Below are 20,313 nucleotides of genomic sequence, written 5' to 3' on the forward strand. Positions count from 1 at the left end.
TGGCAGAGAAGCTTTGTCTGCCGTTGGCTTTGCGGGTTGGTGTGCGGGTTTGTAGTTGGCACTGCCAGGTCCGGACAGACTTTTTCACCGGGCAGTTCCCGGTGGGGGAGGGGGAGCTGAAAGAAAGAAAGAGTGGGGGAGAGAGGGGAATGGTAGAAAGAGAGAGATTGTGTGAAGAGAGAAGAGGCTGGTTTGAGCATTTTTGATTCCGCGGTCCGGCACTGGGCCCTGCCGCCTCCTGTCGCGAGGGTTGGATACATTCTGGGGTCCCCGTCGTGCTGTCATCTGTGCAAGGGAGCTCGCGCTGCTGGTGTCTACTGTACACGCCGTGTGCTCCCGTGAATGTGGGGACTCGCACCTTTAAAAGGCGTGGTCACCAAGAAGGAAAGTAGGAAGTGTTATTCATTGTGAGACTGAAAACCAAAAGTGCTCAGAGCAGCAGCAGCCGCCGCCGACAGCCAGCCAGCCCCAGTGTCTGCTGCGGCTCACGTCTCTCGAACCCTATAGCAGCTGTCGGGCAGCCAGAGGTATGCGCTCCGGGCATTGGCCAGTACTCTTTCTGTGGTGTAGTCGTCTTTTTTAAAGATCGCACAGACACTTTGTTAAACTACTTTACAGCGCCTCTAACTCAACGAATACGTTTCTAGGTACTCACCGTTGGTATAAACTGTAGTACGTGCGCGTAATCTGCGTCCTGAAGTCGCCACAGGTGACTGTGAGTAGCCGGTCCAGGGTAGCTGATTTGCATTTTGGTATTTGTAGTTCTGTGTTTTTAACTCAAAACTTTAGTACACGTCCCGGAATCTAATATGAGAAGTTAGAAAGGCTAGGGACCCCTGCATATGTAAAGGCATATCCCTGCCTGGGCTATCTCGAGAAACTGTAGTGAATTTAAATTCTCGGCATATATTAGAATCGTGTTCTAACCCGCACAATGCAGCCTGGGCGAGCCGCAAGCGAACAGCCGCTGCTTAAGACTCTTACTTTGAAGTCTTTTGTTTTGTCACCATGTTCTATGAGCTGATGTACCCTGAGCATCACCTGCCTCTATACCTCCACCCAGGTGTCCGCAGCGAAAATAGGGGATGTGTGCGCTACTTTCAGCGAAGTTTATAGTGGGTTAATGTGGCTACTTGCTCAGTCCACTGAACTATGGTCCGGTCCCCGTACCTTCATGTACCACCCTCATGCATTATGGGAATTGTAGTCTTGGATAAACGTACTGACTAGTTCCCCTGCATTATCACATTACACCGGTATGTAAGAAGGAATACCCAGACTGGAAACGGGGTCATACTGTCGAGTAATATAAATTCCTGAACTTTTGCAAAGTGCTTACCAGGACGAATGTTCGCATTCGGAAACGGGTTTTATGCTTAGATGTAGAGTTTGCCGATAAAGTATGCCCAGTTATTACCCAGCGCTGCCCATTGGTACCATGTAATGTGTGGCCCTTAAACCAGCCCTGAACGTTCACAATGGGCAGCGTTCCAGTTTTAGTATTGCGATTCAGTTTGTTTTTTCATATTGGGTATTGGGCGCCTTAATCCAGAGCCAAATCTGTCTGAAACTGTGGCATTTGACAAAGGGGGCACTTGATAGCTATGGGCGTCTCAAGTTGCCTCCTGACAGGTCTTAGTTACTTATCCAATCCTGCATGCTGGTACTTCTAGTCAAGCCCGCTGGAGTTGTGTAAGGGGAAGGCCAAATTATGTGGCAAGGTTGACTAAATTATGCAGCAGGGTTGACTAAACGACGCAGCAAGAAATGGCAAACTATGCGGCATGATGCAGCACAATTTATAGTGGTATTATCTCATTATTTTGTCATTTCTATAAATGTTAACACTATCTGGAAAAAGGTTTTACCTCATTGGAATCAGTATGAAACCCAAACACAACAATCTGCAACAGAAAAGTGACCAGTCAACCTTTCTAAGGGGTTATCTTCTGCACTGTAACACTTTTGTCATGTTTTTAGTAACATTTGATCTGTTTGAGCTAGAACATTTTTTTGTTAAAACCTTAGATTATGCAGCAGATGATGGTTAATTGGAAAATCCATAATTATGTGGAAAATGACACCGCCTCAAAATTGCTTACTGCAGTGGCCCTGGTTATTCATAGTTTTAGGTCAATAATAGCTAAAGTACAGCTACCGAAAAGCCCCCCCCCCCCCACAATTGCTTATGACATTAGGGTTCTCCACATATATTGTTTTCCCTATAAATCCAGCCCTGCTTTTCTCTGAAAGTTTTTTGAATGTGTGTCATTCCATCTGGTGAGAAAATTCATACCTGGTCACTATTTTGGGACTGAGATGTGCTGCTTTTTGTTTCTGCACAGAACTCTGTTTCTACACCTACCATTTTATAACATCTCACTTAAATCTGAAAAGAATGCACAGTTCCCTTCACAGGGATTTTAGAAATGTTCCTGCGTGTGTAGCTGCTAACTTAGATATCTTTCTTCTACACATCACTTTTTAGCCTCTTCAAACTTTCCCAGCTCCAGGTCGCCAACATGCGTGTATGAAGTCTGAGCTGTTGTCTACCACCCCGCAGCAAGTGTGGTAAGTGTCGCGCCCACATTGCTGCCCTCACCCAGTGCATGTTTACCCACAGGTAAATCTAATTTTCCGTTGAGAGAGGACTCTGACAGTCGAGGAAGAAGACAATGACGAGTGAATGTATTGCATTCGATACCTTACTAACAAATGAGCTCTGAAGCATAATAGAAATGTTTGGCTTTGTAAGTTAACAAGAAGGTGAGGAAGAAGCCATTGTGTTGGTCAGTCTTTTTCTGCAGGCAGTGGGACCACCATGAGTCTTTAACATAACATGTATTAGTAAAGCACACGTTCACCCACAAGGGTATCCTGGAGCTGAATAACAGATGTTTATTATTACCCAACTCAATGTGCTCATTTTATTGACCTCAGAAGGATGAAAGGCTGAGTGCACCCATCAAGATTTGAACTGTTACCAGTGGGTCGAACACAGGCCCTACAGTGGCCGTATTAGTCCTCTAAGCCACCCGACCCAATCTTCACACTTGCTTGGGATCACCACAATAAAGCTCAGGGTAGAAATCTTATTGGAGCTCATCAAGAGAGGAAGTCTGCTGTGTTTTATTGTTATGAAGAGGGTCCAGTTACCACACAATTATTCTTTGGGGAAGATACATGTTTCACGTTATGCTGTAATAGTGTATAAGTGATGCGCACACACACTGAATCTCTGAAAATCCATGTGGCTTTATCATAAGCAGAAAAGCTGGTGGTTTAAACCATGGAAATAATGTGCCAAGTCCCACATTAATGTTTTTAAAGCACACTTTTTTTTACGCATTTATATGCAGTTCTTCATATTAGGAGTTAATAGTCTAAGGTGTTCTCATTCGAACCGAACCAGAGGGTATTAAGTAGTGATTTTTGCGCTGAAGCCTAAAAGGGTAGTAAAATAAACAAGGACAACTCTGCATGGCAGCGTGCACCCGAATCCATATGATTTTACCAAGACAAAGTGGTTCCATTTGATTCACTTTATCTCAGTGTTCAATTTTGTAACACTTTAGGTATTTGTAATTTTGTAAAGTGAGCTTAATTTGACGGACCTTACAAATAATAATGCATTTTTATTTTGGTAAGAGTACCCATAACAGTGCTGTGTCTTGTGATAATCAGTGCAACGTAATATACAGTATGTTATTCAGTGCATGACGGGGTGAAAAAGTCATTTAAATCTAAGTTTGCGTAAAAAAAAAAGAGGGGTTACAAGTCATGCAAAGTGAATTGTCTAAGAAAAGAAGGAGCTCCACATATTCAAGCTGACCATTAACCGTCAAGCAATTGTGATGCTCATAAGCTTTCTTGAAATTAGTTGACGTTTGTCCTAAAGAAAAGGCAAGCAGGGACTCTGGTTGCCTTTGTCAGGAGCCTGGCAGGCTCTGGGCCACATGCGTCGTAATCTTCTGTGCGTTTTGCTCTTGATCAAATTATGAATTTGTGTACTCACTAATACTCCTCTCCTCAGCTCCTTTCAGCTCCTCAAAAGGCAGTGTTATTCTTCTCAGTACTGTTTCCCCTCCTCTGCTCCACCCAGCTCCTCAGAAGCAAGAGTTTGTCTTACTGCAATTGCTCCCCCCCCTTGCTATATCCAACTCCTTGCAGGGGAGAGTTGGTCTTCTCCCAAAGTTATTAGCAAAACAAAAATGCTTCTCCTATGGAAACTAAGTCCTAACTATAACTCTCTACTGGTGACCAAAATTCTCACACCCCAAAACTTTACTCAACAGAACATCCACAGTTTGATGAATCCGAGATTGTACTAAACCTCACTTTCATGGGGCAATGTTTTCCCGAGGTAAGGCACCCCAACATATCAAAATGCCAAAAGTACAGTCAATTAAGTAATGGGCTCAATAAATAACGAAGCTCTCGATCAGCATATTAAATCACTTAAAAATTGAAAAACCCATGGTATGATAAAAATATTACATTCTCAGCAAATTAGGGCGCAGTTTTTAACCGTTCCATTGACTTGGCACCTACGCAGTATCCCACTACATAAAGATTGATTCTGCTCACTTATGCTAATGCCATACAGAGATAGTCTGCACTACTTTGTTCTACTATCATAAATTAATATGGTACAGTGAGTTAGGGGAAGGACCTTGAAATAATTTACAAATGTGTGACCAAATAAACAATATCAATGGAAATAAGCCAACATGACTCTGCTTGATTGCCTGCTGCAGAAATAACAAGCAGTGAAATGTGCAGGGGGAGACATCCATTTTGGAAAAAATGACTTCCAGGCCCAAATTGAGGCCTAGTTAACATGGGGCAATAGCACAAAATCAGTGTGTACATGTGTAAAACTACATTCTGCACGTTGTTAATGCTACTCCAAAACATGAATGCACAAATATCTTTAACACCCCACGATTATTCTTTGATAACTAAAACCCACAATTTAATCTAAGTAGTCTAGCAGATACAACAGAGTCTGGATCACTTTCTGCTTCTTTCAAGTCAATTCTTCCATCAGTTTCCGCAGTTTGTAAACTCAATCTCTGGTATAATCCATCTCAAATTCTTGTCTTTTAATTTTTTCTGATCCACTTTTCTCTTTGCACCCACATTTTAGCAATAAGTATTCAGAAAATTTGATGAAGAGACACAGGACAATGCACAAATCATCACAATAATTACATGTGTTAAAAACAACCTAAATATATCACCACCCAAACTATCGAAACGTTCACCAACTTTACTAAACCCCTTTCATCACTAACACAGGAACCTACTGTTTCCCACAAGCCATAGTTCCCTTCTCAAGAAATGTTAGTGATTTTTGGCATATATGTAATAATAACCCTACTCTTATCAGGTATGAAGTAACCTTCAAAACCTCACAAACATCACCTTCCTTTGGGCAAAGGGTATCTAGTGCAAAGGTATTGCATTGCTGTTAGTCGGGAATTAATCTGAGTTATGGCACCAGCAGTATTAGAAACAAGCCAGTCCACAAGGGTAGACAACATTCTGATCATCACATTATTCATATCCTCACCTATAGATGGAATCGTAGCTTTGGTATAACTCAAACTATATGCCCCAAACCATGTTTCACTCTCTTAAAACTGACAGCATCATTCAATCTAATCACATGATACACTCTAGGAAATACTAAAACTAGATAGCACACAACTATCCTATTGCAAGGCCAGTTAAATTAAGTGGTCTTACCACCAGTGCTTAATTTGTAAATAAAAACGTGCCGGTGCCCAAAGCCCTCCTCTTAAACAAGAGGCTACTGCATTTAAATGTGCGAACACGGAATACTGAGGCATCAAATCGTGAAGCCATCTCGGGCCCCTTTAATTCATTGAAAGCCCACTCCCTGCTCCTTCAGCTCACTCTTTCAGCTTTCTGCTTTCTCCCATTGTGACGCTTTTTTGTTTTTCTCTTCCTCCGTCTTTCCCATGTGTGTCTTTTGCATGCCGTACATGCTTGAGGCAGAAGAATAAGCACCAGCCCTGAAAAATAAGTGCCGGTGCTCAGCACCGGAAACAGCAAGCAGAAATTAAGCACTGCTTACCACACACATAAAAAAATCCCTGTCAGAACTGGTTCGTCACCAACCAGAAAATCATCACTATCAACACAACTTCTTTCATGCTCACTCTCAGCAACATATTCCATTCACCAAACTCCTGTAGGTTCAGGGTGTACTATAAACAACTCATTCTTTGTCTCATGCTCCATTCTCAATCTTGGAAGCAAATTTGGAAACCTAAAATCTTCCTCAGCCTTATTCTGCTCCCTTATCTTCTTGTCTTACCAGTCTTTCATTATATACTTTAACAAATTCCTACTCCTCTTTACTCAAATTGCACACATACTGACGTTTAGTCTTATTAATATTATATGGTTAGTTTGTGCAACTGTATTCAGAAATTTACCATATTTCACCCCATCTTTAGCATTTTCGGAATCAGGAAGGTTTTCCATTGGAACTTTGAAATTCGGCAGATAAGGTGAGATAAGCTCATGCTCATTGAACATACTAACAAACGTAATACAAGAAAGGCAATAAGGCACCAGAGCTTTAAGTAGGTCGCACTTTCACCTGCAGAAGAAGGGAGAAAAGCACGTATCAAGCAATTCTTAACCTCCATTATGTCCACATTCTCACCTAACATATTAGTAAAGGTATTACATTGAAATCCAGGAACTAAACTTTCTCTATGTGTCAGTTTATTAGGTCCAACACCATTATGTACTGTAGTAAGTTTAACCTCTCCGGCGTCATATTCCACCACAGAAGGGAGGCACAATAAGAGATGAAGTATGGCTGTTAGTGTCATTATCAAGTAGATTAAACCAACAATTATGCAGCATCTGTTAAATGCCATTTCTCTGAGACAAAAAACAAAAATAATGTAGAACTCCAAATATTAGTAAAAGCCTTTTTTCTAAAGCAATAACAAAACTTTTCTTGATTTTTTTTTTTTTTTTTTTTTTGTTGTTTATTTTTTTTAAACAAGAATTCAAAATTAAAGTAGACTTCAAGATCTTTTTATCAGCTATTTTGTCAGTTCATAAGCTCAAACTCTTTTTTTTTTTTTTTTTTTTTGTTGTTGTTTATTTTTTTGAAACAAGAATTCAAAATTAAAGTAGACTTCAAGATCTTTTTATCAGCTATTTTGTCAGTTCATAAGCTCAAACTCTTTTTTTTTTTTTTTTTTTTTTTTTTTTTTTTTGTTGTTGTTTATTTTTTTTAAACAAGAATTCAAAATTAAAGTAGACTTCAAGATCTTTTTATCAGCTATTTTGTCAGTTCATAAGCTCAAACTCTTTTTTTTTTTTTTTTTTTTTTTTTTAACTTGATTCTTCTGCAGAGTTCAAAACTGATTTTTCTACTGCCAGACTTTCCCTTGGAGTTCAAGGTAGCTCTTCTTCCTCTAGCTCATTTAAAAAAATTAACTGACAACAGTTCATTGGATTACAGATCTCTGTTTTTGACTCTTCTTCAGGCACCGACGCTAGATATTACCATTAAGGTGAAGCATTCGTTCTGTTCGGTATTCTTTTCTTTACTGGTCTTTTAGGAACAGGTGACTTACTTTAACTGTCCTCTGAGTCGATTTTTATTACTTCAGGTCATTCTTTAATTGACTTTTTAACCTTTCGTTTTGCCAGTATTTTCCTTTACAGGTTCTCTTTACTGTCCTACATGTCTCAACTCTTGCTTCTTTACTTGTGACTACTGCTGAATCGTCTCCACTCACTGATGGACTTGTGCTTGATCAGCAACTTTGAACTGGGTTCTCCTCCTGGGGGTTCTTGGGACTTGAATTTTCAACTGGAGATTTCACTGGTCGGATCAGAGACTATTTCTTCTTGCTCATGACTTTGCAGCAACTCTTCACTCTGACCCTCACATTGAAAACGGCCACTGGTACCTTCACCAGGATCTTCACCTAGACCTTCCCTTTCATTGGCAACTTCACCTTCACCAGTTTGAAATTTTTCTTCAGCTCTTCCCACGGATCCACACTGTGAACTTGAGTCCGCTCTGTGCCTCAGAGGTTGTCACCACTTCTTCACCCACCACTTTCACCTTTCTCGTGTGAGTGGCATGCATTCACTGCGGGACTGCAGTGCACTTCACAGCAGTGTTAGTCGCAAGCATGACTTGGGAAGAGCCTCACCAGCGCTCTGCAATGCAACTTTTGCGGACGCGCTTCTTTACGAGAACCCAATCCCATGGGATCAAGGGATGACAGTGAGTTTCTTTTGTCAGTGCTATTGCCAAATTCACTTGATGAGGCATAGATTTCACCATATCAGTCAGAACTTTGCAGTAATCTAGAACAATGCCATTGGTCTACATTCCTTCAGATACACTTGAGGAAATGACTAATCTGCTAGCTCTCCCCCTTAGCACTTCATGGGAAGAGAGACTAGTCTTTTGTTTGGATTTTAAGCCATTATAAACTGGTATATCTATGAAATCTGCATGACTTCTCATAAATGGCTCCTCTGATTTGCCAATATGGCTTATAACAACCACAGTTCTCTTTTCCTGATTATTTCTCTGACAAATGAGGCACCTCTATCACAACTCTTCTGCAACACTTCTGTATTTAGAATTCGACCAGTACTTATTAAAAATACTCATCATTACATCTCTCCCCACATGTGACTGATTTTGCAGATACCTGGCCATTGAAGCAGACATCAAGTCCCGCAGAACATACTTACACTCAAGACTGATCCACACATGTAGGTTGGTTTCTGAAACCCAACATTTCCCAGCTTCCTTTCTCGTCTTCTGGCAGTTCCTCCTGGAGATCTCTGAATTCAAACAAGGAAGACTGTATTGGATTAAAAAAAATATAACAATTCACATTTTCTACAGAACTCTGACTTAATACAATGTCTACAGTCTCTTGAATTCTAATTTGTTCATTTGATCTCACAGCTTCATTCTCAAGTGCACAATATCTCACTAATTGTTCTGCATACTCATTCCCAGGTGTGACCATATATTTTTTGCATTATGGGAAGGACACTTGATCACTGCAATGTCTTTTGGCAACTGTGTTGGTTATTACAAATCAAACTATGGGAACCATTCCTAATGGGAGTTGAGGAGGATGTCATAAAGCAACTTTGTGACGAATTGTCCAAAGTCATGGACCACTCCAAAACCATATTGGCTGACTGTATAGATCATCATATTCCAGTCTTCTGCAAAGCAACAAGCTTTTGTCAGTGCAGTCAACTCTGCCACTTGTGCTGAAGTTACACCAGGCGGGTATAAAGCTTCAAGAATTTCAGAACTAGACCATACTGCAAGGCAGCCTTTAGTGCTACACAGTGGTCTCTCAAACAAGAACCATCTACAAGTATTATCAGACCAGCCATTTCAAGAGGAATGTCTTTGATGTCTGGTCTTGGTTTGGTACATAACTCAGTGACGTTAATACAGTCATGCTGTGGTTCATCATCATTATCACTCATGTCTCTATCTTCATTGTTATCTGGTCAGATAATATTTTGTCATGTGCTGTGTCCTGGTGCAGGTCTGCAAAATCTCAAATGAATGTGGAAAAAACACGATTAGCATATGCCCCATCACAATTCTTCACTTTGCTCGATTGCAGTGCAGGCAGATGCAACACTTTCAGACAAGCAGGAAAGATTACAGATACTGGATCCACTATAGCTGAGAGATATGCTTTTGTCCTCATGGCACCACCTCACTCTCTTGAACTGCACAAAGCATGAAATCTTCCTCCCTCCCGCAAGACACCACCATTGGTGTTAGAACTGGGGTCACTAGTTGGCAGTGATTTGTACCCTGTCCAAGTAGGGACCCTCACTCTAGTCAGGGTAAGAGAGTCAGACAGTTAAGATAACCCCTGCATTCCACCTTGGTAGCTTGGCATGAGCAGTCAGGCTTATCTCCGAGGCAATGTGTAAAGTATTTGTACACACACAGTAACACAGTGAAAACACCACAAAATGACTCCACAACAGTTTAGAAAAATAGCCAATATGTATCTGAGTAAAACAAATCCAAAATAACAAAAATACACAAGTAAAGATATCACTTATTAAACGGTTCAATGAGTCTTAATCCATAGGAATCAATGGTTGTATCTTTTTAGCACAAAGTTCCTGGGATGCTTCAAAGACAATGCAGGCCACAGGGAAGGTGAGGTGCCAAAAAGCAATGCAATGCGTCTGTTCCTTACTGCGCAGGGGAGGTGATGTGTCGGTTCCTTACTGGTAGGGGAGGGGATGCCTCGATTCTTTCCCTGCGGTGCGGGGTCGAGGAGAAATTGAAGCCCTAGGGACGACGTGTGGAAAATCCAGACACTCTGTGTTGATGGGGCCACGGTGAAACAGGCGCTGTGTCGATTCTGCAGCCGTGAGGCAGGTGTGGCATCAATTCTTCAGCCACGGGACAGGAGCTGCCTTGATTTTGTAATTTTTTTTTTTCTGCCGCAACACGTCAGTGCGTGTATTTTCTTCTGCAGGTCACCAGCTTACACTTCCAAGGGCCCCGGGACTAGAGTTGGCACCACTTGACAGGACTCTCAGTAGAAGAGCCCAGGCACTGGCAGATGAAGTCTTAACAGGAGGCAAGCTCAGTTCAAACCCTTGGCGATCCTTGGAAAGCAGGATCCAGAAATTAAAGTCCAGTCCTTTCACTCCCATGACAGAAGCAGCAAGCAGCAGGCCAGCACAGCAATGCAACAGGCACAATGGGAGTTCCTCCTACGGCATGTAGCTGTCCTTCCTGGCAGAATGTCCGCAGTCCAAAAGTGTTCTAACTTTGTGGTCTCAGAGGTCCAATACTTATACTAATTTCTGTCTTTGAAGTAGGCAAACTTCAAAAAGAAGTCTTTGTAGTGCACAAGGCCATGCCCTGACCCCAGACACACTCCAGGGGGGTGGAGACTGCTTTATATAATGACATTGTATTTGCACAGCCCTCTTCAGATGCAAGTGTCAGCTCCTCCCACCAGCCCAGGAAGACCCATCATGATATGCAGGGCACACATCAGCTCCCTTTGTGTGACTGCCTAGAGTGAATTCAGAACCAGCCCAACTGTCATCCTGAACCAGACATGTATACCACAGACAGGCTGAGGCACAGAATGGTTAAGCAAAAAATGCCCACTTTCTAAAAGTGCAATTTTCAAACTTACAAAAACCAACATCGCCAAAAGATGTATTTTTAAATTGTGAGTTCAGAAACACCAAACTCCCAATCTATATCTGCTCCCAATGGGAAATTACACTTAAAAGATATTTCTAAACAATCCCCATGTTACCCTATGGGAGAGAGAGAGATGTTGCAATAGTGAAAACCACATTTAGCATTATTTCACCAGAAGGACATGTAAAACACACTAGTCTTGTCCTACCTTTTAAATACACTGTACCCTGTCCAGGGGGCTGCCTTGGGCCTACCTTAGGGGTGACTTACATGTAGTAAAAAGGAAGGTTTGGGCCTGGCAAGTGGGTGCACTTGCCAGGTCAACGTAGCAGTTTAAACTGCTCACCCATGCACTGCAATGGCAGGCATGATGCATTTTTATAGGGCTACTTATGTGGGTGGCACAATACGTGCTTCAGGTCCACTAGTTGCATTTGATTAATAGACCCTGGGCACACTTGGTGCACTAACCTAGGGCCTTACTAGTAAATCAGATAAGCCAATCAGAGCCCTAAAGCCAGCAAAACGAAATTCAGCACAGGATCAAAACAGGAGTTCAGAAGCCAAAAAGAGGAAACCATGTCAAGAGCTGACAGGTCTAACAGTTGGGAATTCGTGTCTGGGGAAAACTGAGGAAAATCATTATTCAGAATCGATGAATTCTGCTGATATCCTGGACTGTAAGGCATTTTGTTTCTCATGATTTGCTGCATCACCACAGCAATGGGCATATTCATACGAAACAGCCCTTGACTTTGCACCTTCTGCACAGAAGCTAGTTGGGCTTGACTACTGACTGTCTGCCTCTCATTCACATTCTGCTGTAGTCTAAGGCACAAAGTCATTTGGGATTTCATCTAAATCTTGTCTACATTCCCACTTCCAGTGGCCAATGTTTCAGCAGGACTTACAAGCAGTGCTCTTCTTCAGCAAATCAACATTTGCACTCACTTCAGAATTTTTTTTACAACTTCTCTACTGTGAACTTGCATCTGCACCACCTCATGTCTCATTCTTACACCTGTCATTGGATGTGCTCCATTCAAATTGTCAGGGGACACACAACCCAAATCAAACTCATCATTTAAATCTTGCCATTTTCTCTGAAACTGCCTCATCTAGCCAACCATCAGCTTCTCTTTGATCTCATTCTGATTCGCATCAAACCAGTCAATACTGTACTTGTCATACTTCAGGATCTCATTTATTCCTTTATTCTACCACCACATCACACTCTGCTGAATATGTGAACTAACACCATCTTTCTCGAGATCTTCAACTGCACTGTTTCTTAAAACTCTGCATAAGACTCTCATATTCAGCATGTATTTGGTCTTGTGTATATTGCCAGATCTTTGCCTGATTAATTTACTTCTCATACACCTTCTTTTTCAATGCTCTCATTGCTCTGTATTTATTAGCAACTACATCCAAAGGTGCATTATTAGATGCAACTCTAGCTGGTTTCTCATAGCTATGAGCAACAGTATCAAACAGAGCATTCCAATTGGTCCAAAGCATTTTTTAAAACATCAGTCTATGAACCTCCTTGTACCATTTCTCAGTTTCCTCTCACAATTTTAGAAAATTTGTCGTAGAGGCATAAAGGCCACCCCTCATCCAAAATACATGCACGTGATTCCCTCAATATGCCTCTCTCAATGGAAAGTCTGAAACTCTCTCTAACTCAGAAATATTTACAGATCCCTTTGTTTTCTTTCCTGTCTCTGCAGCTTTCTTTTTAAAAGTAACTTTCTTCTTCCACCTTTCCCCGTACTTTATCAAATCTGTCCAGTGCTTTTATCTTTTCAACTAAATCTTCAATGTTGGCTCGTAAAGTCACCAAATCCATTTTTTAATTTGGTCATTGGTCAAATCTATTTTGTAATTTCTCTGTACATTTCTCATTATTCTGATGTCAACTTCATACTTATCAGACAGTTCCTCAAGCTTATCATATTTCATTTGCCCACCTTGCTGCTTCTCTGATCAAATATCTCTTTTCCTCCACATGGTATGATATCAATCTGTGTCAATTGTCTCCTGTAAAACTTCTCTGTCATCTTTAAAATGACCAGTGTTCATATTTCTCTCTTTAGGAGACTCAGTAGGAACAGTAGCAGAAATCTCACTTGAAACTGGAGAGACAACAGTAGTATCTCTGCTAGTACTCGCCAAAATTGCCAATGTATTACGGTATGGGATACTCGCTGTTGCACCTGTAATTTTAAGCACAGTCAATCCCTGTGACTGTACACTTGTATCGTCTCCAGCTGCACCCATATCCGGTACTTCAGAATTCTACACTTGTTTATGAATCCCCCATCATTGTCCGGAGGAGGTATGGACACTAAGCAGACATTTAAAAAGTTATCCTCCTCATCTGAATCCTGTTCTTGGCTTTGCTTCGCTTTGTGTCAAGACAAACTCTCTGCAGGTATGCTGGGGTATTTAGGCTTTTTTATTGCAGCACCCATTATTCCACTCAAAATAATCCCCAAAATGCACAAAATAAGCAAGTGAACAACAACCAATCCTAGTGCAGCTATACCAAGGGTCAACCGATCACAGCACTGCTTTGACAACAACCAACCAAAGACAGCGCAACTCTGGGGTGATGTCTCACCAACCCTAGTGTGACTCTTTGGCTGAAAGACTAATCGCAGAGCATTTTCGTCATGAAGGGAATAACAACTTTTTTCAATGAGCACACACTAAATAAATGAAAATAAATCTTGTCTGCTCTACCTAAATTGGAGAAAATCAGCAGGGTAGAATAAAATGAATTTCACAAAAGACAGGAATGGGACTAGTACAATTGCATCACTTTGTGAACCTCGATTTGCATTAATGCAGGCTTACGCCCAGTGGAATATCCACTTATGGTTATGTATTTACTCCTGTGCACGCAACGGCAAATGACACAAACATAGATTAGGCACGGAAACGTGTGCAAAACAAAACTCATTAGTTCATGAAAATCCCTATCCATGTGTATGAAACACCTCCCAAAACACGCTATCTTTACGCAGAAAAATTCAACAATTTCTCGATCTTAGAGTCTGACAAAGTCAATAACCAATCAAACCAGCATTAAAAAAACAAATCAGAAATAAGAAAAGTACATCAAAATCACAGTGATCAAATCACCAGTTGAACCCAGAATCAACATTGCATAACTGTAGGAAGTTGGCTCTGTATATACTATCTCAAAGTGAGAGATAGTGTGCACAGAGTCCAAGGGTTCCACTTAGAGGTTGATAAAATTAGATAATTCTAATGCTCTATTTTGTGGTAGTGTGGTCGAGCAGTAGGCTTATCAGAGGGTAGTGTTAAGCATTTGTTGTACACACACAGGCAATAAATGAGGAACACACACTCAAAGACTTAACTCCAGGCCAATAGGTTTTATATAGAAAAATATATTTTCTTAATTTATTTTAGAACCACAAGATTCAAGATTTGAGGTAAGTACATAAAATGCAAGGTACTTCACACAGGTAAGTATAGAACTTAGCAGACCAGGGGGGTTTTGTAGAGCACTAGGGGGGACACACACAAGCCCACAAAACATACTCTCAGCGGCACAGGGGCAGGCGGGTGCAGTAGGCAAAGTAGGCGTCAGGTTTGCTATTGAAAGCAATGGAGGGATCCGGGGGTCACTTAGGCAATGCAGGCAGGGCACAGGGGGATTTCTCGGGCCAGCCGCCAACTGGACTAGGGTGAGGGCCGCCTGCTGGTCACTCTTGCACTGGTAGGTGGTTCCTCTCAGTCCTGGAGGCAGCGGGTGCAGTGCTTGGTCCAGGTGTCGGGTTCCTTTGTTACCAGGCAGTCGCGGTCAGGGGGAGCCTCTGGATCCTCTCTGCAGGTGTCGCTGTGGGGGCGCAGGAGGGTCGACTCAGGGTGTCCACATTGTTGGAGTCACCTGGGAGTCCTCTCTGCAGTGTTGGTTCTCCTGAACTTGAGCCAGGGACATCGGGTACAGAGTGTGAAGTCTCACGCTTCCAGCGGGAAGGGAGAGTCTCTTTAAAAGTTGCTTCTTTGTTGCAAAGTTGTTGCAGGTTCTGAACATCTGAACAGTGCCACTGTTTTCAGGAGTTTCTTGGTCCTTTAGGTTCAGGGGAGTCCTCTGAGTCCTCAGATGTCGCTGGTCCCATCGGATACGTCGCTGTGCAGGTTCTTTGAGTCTGGAGACACGCCGGTAGGGCTGGGGCCAAGTCAGTTAGTGTCTCTGTCATCTCTGCGGGGCTTTCAGGTCAGCAGTCCTTCTTCTTTCTTCAGGTTGCAGGAATCTGATTTCCTGGGTTCAGGGTCGTCCCCTAAATACTAAATTTAGGGGTGTGTTTAGGTCAGGGGGGCATAGCCAATGGCTACTGTCCTTCAGGGTGGCTACACCTTCTTTGTGCCGCCTCCCTGAGGGAAGGGGGGGCACATCCCAGTCCTATTGGGGGAATCCTCCATAACCAAGATGGAGGATTTCTAAAGGCAGGGTCACCTCAGTTCAGGGCACCTTAGGGGCTGTCCTGACTGGTAGGTGACTCCTCCTTGTTTTTCTCATTATCTCCTCTGGACTTGCCGCCAAAAGTGGAGGCTGTGTCCAGGGGGCGGGCATCTCCACTAGCTTAAGTGCCCTGGGGCATTGTAAGATGAAGCCTGAGCCTTTGAGGCTCACTGCTAGGTGTTACAGTTCCTGCAGGCGAGAGGTGTTAAGCATCTCCTCCCAGTGCAGGCTTTGTTTCTGGCCTCAGACAGCACGAAGGCTCTCACCCCAGGGGGTGAGAAACTCGTCTCAGTGGCAGGTTGGCACAGATCAGTCGGTTCTACACTGAAGGATTCAGTAAAATACAGGGGGCATCTCTAAGATGCCTTCTGTGTGCATTTTTTTTAATAAATCCAGAACTGGCATCAGTGTGGGTTTATTATTCTGAGAAGTTTGACACCAAACTTCCCAGTATTCAGTGTAGCCATTATGGAGCTGTGGAGTTCATTTTGACAAACTCCCAGACCATATACGTAATATGGACACCCTATAATTACAATGTCTAAGAATGGACTTAGACACTGTAGGGGCATATTGCTCATGCAGCTATGCCCTCACCTGTGGTATAGTGCACCCTACCTTAGGGCTGTAAGGCCTGCTAGAGGGGTGACTTACCTATGCCACAGGCAGTATTTTGTGTGCATGGCATCCCGAGGGGGATAGCATGTCAACTTTCCCTTTTTCCCCCCACTAACACACACAATCTGCAATGGCAGTGTGCATGTGTTAGGTGAGGGGTCCCTTAGGGTGGCACAACACATGCTGCAGCTCTTAGGGACCTTCTCTGGTCACAGGGCCCTTGGTACCACTGGTACCTTTAACAAGGGACTTATCGGTGTGCCAGGGGTGTGCCAATTGTGGAAACAATGGTACATTTTTAGTCAAAGAACACTGGGGCTGGGGCCTGGTTAGCGGGGTCCCAGTACACTTCTCAGTCAAGTCAGCATCAATATCAGGCAAAAAGTGGGGGGTAACTTCAAAAGGGAGCCATTTTCCTACAATAACCAAAAACCTCACATGCAGCATAACAATCCATGACACCATACAACCCCAACACTTCAGTTACCACACCAGAACACTCTCAATCAACAGAATCATTCCACCATTGACGTATTACATCATTTAAGACATGTCAAATTATATCATTGATAGCATCACTGATGAAATCTCAAATGACATCACTGATAATACCATAGCCATTTAACGCATAGAGTTACTGTTTGTACACCTGTGGGCACATAGCATGGAAACAGTGAAAGCCCTTGAAGCAAATCTGCTTTTCTGCTTGTTCACCGTGATTTTTCTTTTTTCTTTTTGCTAAACCCTATAGTTTTGCTGGCTTTATAACTCCATGCACTTTACCCCTGCTAACCAGTGGTAAAGTGCCTTTTCTCCTCCTTTTAAACCTGGTTGAATTAGCATACTCCTAATTGGTCTATTTAACTTGCCTCCAAGTCCCTAGTATATGTTACAAAATATACCCAGGGCCTTAAAGTAAAATACCATTAGTGGACTGCAACAGCTATTGTTTCATCTACTGTAGTGGCCGTGCAAACATGACGTCAGGGCTACCATTGTAGCCTGATTTTAATAGTGCAAAAAATGTACTGCAACCTGCCAAATAAAGCCCTGTTGACAAGTAAAGGCCTTCCTTTTATATGTTAACAAGTCAGACATATGTATGCCTTATAACCCACAAGCTGGGTGCATGGTATTGAAAAGCAGGAAATGTATGAATTTAGTTAAAAAAGTCCTTTATGTAGCTAGTACCCAAACACTGTTTTCACTGTGGGAAGTCTGGCTGCCTCATTCAGAAACATTAGGAACCAATATTAAATGTGAATACTGTATCTGGGAATGGGATCAGCTAGCAAAATAATGAAACCACTATTTTTCGTAGTTATTTAAAATCCAATTCAATGGTGAAGTTGGATTCTTAATCAATATTAAGGGGAACTAACTTTTAGAAAGTTACTTTTCCCCTGCATGAGGTTCTTGAAGGCTGATTTACTTCAGCTCTCTCAGCAGTAGCCCAGCCACTGATTAGCCTTGAATATGTGTGAAAAGAGTGTGAAATGGCTTCCAGGAGCAAACAAAATCCGGGCCTAAATTGGTATAGAACTCATTTGCACTCCTCAAAATATGTAGAGTGGGGGCCTTGGGCAATTCTGCTTTATTGTCAAATCCTGCTTGAAGGGTCTGGTGGGTTAACATATAAAATATGAGGTGCATTTGAAATGGGGAAATCAGGATGCCAAGACATCTGGTCTGGTTGATGAAGAACCCTGCTTTTGTCCTCCCATGTGTCATGGTTTGTTGTGGGTACAGAACCTGTTCAAAACTGGATTTTAATGTTCCTAAAGGTGCATTAGTATTGAATATGGAGGGACACTAAGATTACCATAGTACACTCCCCATATTCACCCCAGCCCTCCGAGCCGACGTTTAGTGTGACAAAAGACTTAAGCCAGCTTGAACATGCCCTGACAAGGCATTTTGGGCTTGTTTGCAGAAAGACAAACAGGAAGAACTGAAAAAATAGGTAGGTCAGGGCCTGGGAACTTTTATCTCTCTGGTTAATGATTGCCCAGGAGACATCCTACTCATTAGCTGGTGCAAGGCATATGTTTTTCACCTCCAGGCACCCACTTCAGAATACTTTCTGGTGTTGCAGAAAATCAGAAGAGGACTGAATCTGTTGTTTGTGACTTGAGAGGAGCCCTCAAGATCTGGAACTGCTCCCTTTAGTACCCACAATAAAGAAGTGGGCTCCAAGGGTCAGTTGGCTGACTTCCTGTTTGGCCACAAAGAGACAGCAAGCTGCAAGAGCTCTTTTCCTGATGTGCAAGCTACCCAGTGGCAAATGGACCTGGAATAGACCTTGCTGTTGACCTATCTCTGACACCCAATGAGTCTCTAAATGCATCCCCTGATATGTTGGGTGTACTTAGAAGTGTACACTTGTGGTTGGTTCAAACTTTAAAGACTGGAGGTAAAATCTTCAAACCTAGTTGGTGTATCTAACCCACATTACATCATAGTTAGGAAAAAAATGCACCGAAGTCCAGGCCTACGGCGAGCATTGACTATCAATGGTGCTTTGTGCTTTTGGCACTATTTTACTTAAAATGTTAACAATTAATATCTCTGTCCCCATTTTGGGATTTTTGTCATTTTGGTATCATTTAGTTTATTAGATTTTACTCTATTTTTTAATTCAGTTTGGGATTTTTACTCTTGTGTTTATACTTTATCACTGTTTTTCGTACTGCATAAATACTTTACCCATTGCCCTGAGATAAGCCTGTATGTTCTATGGCATAGCTACCAGGGGTAGAGGCTCAGACTCTTTGAGAGTTCACCCTTACAAGAGTTGTGAATTTTCCTTGAGGTGGCTTGCCACCCACTAAAGTAATAACAATTTCTTGCAGCCCTAGCGGCAAGTGTGGTTGCGCATTGGCAAATGCTATTTGCTGCACCATTTGCAAACTAGCAAAGTTTAGGGTGCAGGTAGAACTCCATGTAAAACAAGGTAAAAGCAAAGCTGGGTTGTAGGGGTATTTTTCAGAACCGATTTTGGCTTACAGTCAATGCCTGTTGCAAAAAAATCCATGAGAAAGGACAAAGCTTCTGTTGACCAATAGATTATCCACCAGTTGATATCTGGGCACATGCCTGCCCAAAATAGTTGTAATACAGTGTTATGGAAAAAAATATATGTAACAAGCTGTGGATGTTTAGTTCTGTAACTTTGATGAATTTCTGGCTTCTGTTTAGGCTTTGCACCCAGCAAGGATGTTGCATCCCATGGGCAGGGCTGGACTGGGCATTCAGGTTAGGAAGGCTGCTTTTAGAGCTGGGTGGGCTACCAATACATTCCCCATGGCTTCTTTCTAGCAGCAGCCCTCTGCTATTACCCATACCCAGCCTAATGCCCACTTACTGTCCTGACTCGAAGCTGCACCCATTGCATGTGGCTGTAGTTTTTCCATACTGGATGAACAATCCACATGTAAAACATGGCTGCCTCAGCATATGGGTGTGACCACAGAAATACTTCTGCAGCTTAGTGCTCAGTGACTAGAAGAGTGAAGAAATGAGAAGCAAGGTGGAAGTTGAATATGGCAATATTGTAGTGAAGGGGTTGCAGTGAAAAGAGTCTTTACATGGTGGGCAGCACAGATTCTGTGCATAACTGGTCATGGTAGAGTTGGAAAGGAGTGCATACCTCCAGCATGCGTAGTAGCAGTGTTTGTTTACATAAGTGTGCCATAAGCATGTTGCAAAATCTAGTTACCCTGTCTGTGGTCTGTCTTAAGTTGGTGCTTAACCAAATTCACCTACGTACTCTCTGGTGTAGACAGTGAATCCTGACCTCTAGTGTGAGTGATGGTCCGAGGAAAGTCAATTTGTTTCCCATATATGTCTGGACAGTACATGCAAAGCAACTGGTATTAGTCAACCAGTAGGCTCTAGTGCTTGTTAGAAGAGATGTGAACATTGTATGTCTTCTGTTGAAGGTACCGTCAAG

The 20,313-nt window shown here is 42.4% G+C and overlaps 1 protein-coding gene across 1 annotated transcript in view; it reads left to right on the forward strand.

Moving 5' to 3' along the window:
- The first annotated feature begins 413 nt into the window (after positions 1 to 413).
- The window catches only part of IKBKE (inhibitor of nuclear factor kappa B kinase subunit epsilon), a 181,855-nt gene continuing 161,955 nt past the window's right edge, over positions 414 to 20,313 (forward strand). The window contains exons 1-2 of the mRNA XM_069238581.1: positions 414 to 527; positions 2,489 to 2,571. The gene's annotated coding sequence lies outside the window, so the exon portion shown is untranslated. The remainder of the gene's footprint in view (positions 528 to 2,488; positions 2,572 to 20,313) is intronic.

This window comes from Pleurodeles waltl, chromosome 6, assembly GCF_031143425.1.
Source record: "Pleurodeles waltl isolate 20211129_DDA chromosome 6, aPleWal1.hap1.20221129, whole genome shotgun sequence".
Taxonomy (NCBI): Eukaryota; Metazoa; Chordata; class Amphibia; order Caudata; family Salamandridae; genus Pleurodeles; species Pleurodeles waltl.